The sequence below is a fragment of the Dipodomys ordii genome, unplaced genomic scaffold (genome assembly GCF_000151885.1).
Source record: "Dipodomys ordii isolate 6190 unplaced genomic scaffold, Dord_2.0 Scaffold11, whole genome shotgun sequence".
Taxonomy (NCBI): domain Eukaryota; kingdom Metazoa; phylum Chordata; class Mammalia; order Rodentia; family Heteromyidae; genus Dipodomys; species Dipodomys ordii.
In genome coordinates this window covers 12,523,599-12,525,457 of record NW_012267227.1, presented here as the reverse complement: position 1 = coordinate 12,525,457, position 1,859 = coordinate 12,523,599, and the positions used below count along the sequence as shown (strand labels likewise).

The window sequence follows — 1,859 nt, the reverse complement described above, 5'->3', positions numbered from 1 at the left end:
CCTGGGCGCTGTCCCTCAGCTCTTCAGCTCAAGGCTAGCACTCTACCACTTGAGCCACAGCACCACTTCCGGCTTTTTTCTTTTTGCTTATGTGGTACTGAGGAATCAAACCCAGGGCCTCATGCATGCAAGGCAAGCGCTCTACCACTGAGCCACCTTCCCAGCCCCAGCAAGATGTGTTCTATCCTCTGAAAATATATTCCTGGAAACATTCTGAAGAATTGCTAGTATTGCCTGGTACTGACAGAGACTAGACAAGCAAGTTTATAGCTATTTGAAATAAATAATAATAGACAGAACTGCTTACTAAAAAGTAACAAGTGGTAACTTACAACTCATGTAACATTTACTTTGTTACCAGTTATTTGTGCTATTAGGTTAAACTAGAGATTTTTCCTTTAATACTAATGTCTAGACAAAGGCAAAACAGGATCATCAATAATATAAAACTTGCTATATCACTTCCGAAAGGTATTTTTTTGAATAAGTGATATCTTACTGCCTAATTTGGAACTGTTATCAATGATCTAAGACAGAGAAAAAGCAATTTGGAAAATACACTGAAAGGACTAATACTGGTTTGAGTTTTTACTTTTCGTAACAATGAAAAAGACCCACACCATCCTAAAACCTTGAGGGACTTACGCTTAATTTTTTTTACAGCTTTGATGTACTGTCCACGAAGTTCTTCCAGTGCCTGTCCACTGTATTGTGGGTAAACACTTTCAATGGCTCCTTCTGACAGTGACCTAAAGACATGATTGCAAAACTTGAGATTGTAAGTGGAACACTTCACTTTCAAAAAACATACCTGCATTCATATATTTGAATAAAAGTAAGAGTGGCTAAAGTTTTGTTTTACCCCACTGAGGTTTGAATTGCTTGAATCATTCCCCCAACCCTTTTTGCTGTGGCTACTTTTAAGATAATGTCTTGGGCTGTTTTAGTTGTTTACCTGCTCCAGCCTGGACTCTGATCCCCTATTTCATCTTCCCAAGTAGCTAGGATGTCAGGTGTATCCCCCCATGCTCAGCTTTCTCTGCAGAGATGGTATCTTGTGAGCTTTTTGCCCAGGTTGGCCTTAAAACTATGATCCACCCAACCTCTATCTTAAGTGGCTAAAATTATAGTTGTGCTAACAACTTCATGTACAAGGAAAATAAAGGAAAAACTTTAATATTATGGTTCCTTAAATACAAAATGTTAAATCCTCATGATGAAAGTGTATGAAGGACGGTGATATAGCTCAGTGGCAAAATACAATGCCCTGGGTTTGATTCCAAGTACCAAAAAAGAAGACAAATAATAATAATATAGTTTAAAAAAACAGGCTGAGAATGTGGCTTAGTGGTAGAGTGTTTGTCTAGCATGCATGAAGTCCTGGGTTAATTCCTCAGTACCACATAGTGTGGCTTACTTGGTAGAGTGCTAGCCATGAGCAAAAGCAGCTCAGGGACAGTGCCAAGGCCCTAAGTTCAAGCCTCAGGACTGGCAATTTAAAAAAAAAAATTATAAAGCTACTAAAATGTATATTCTAGGAAAATATCTCCTAACATGGTAAAAGTCTTTTCTAATAAATATGGAGCCAATAAAGGGTTACAATAAACCCAACTTAAACACATTGTATATATTTCATGGATGTATAAAAAGGCTTGAGTGAAGCTGGGCGTGGTACCATATGCCCATATCCCAGGACTCGGGAGGCTGAGGCAGAAGGATCTAAAGTTCAAGACCAGCCACTTAGTGAATTTTAAGCCAGCTTACCTTACATAGTGAGACCTTGTCTCCAAACATACAGAGGAAGAGAGAGAGAGAAAAAAAGAGAAAGAGAAAGAAAGGGAGAAGGGGGGGGGGGGGGG

At 39.1% G+C, this 1,859-nt stretch overlaps 1 protein-coding gene across 1 annotated transcript in view; it reads right to left on the bottom strand.

The window, feature by feature from the left end:
• The window catches only part of Cep152 (centrosomal protein 152kDa), a 78,847-nt gene that overhangs the window by 16,963 nt on the left and 60,025 nt on the right, over positions 1 to 1,859 (bottom strand). The gene's annotated exons all lie outside the window — the stretch shown is intronic.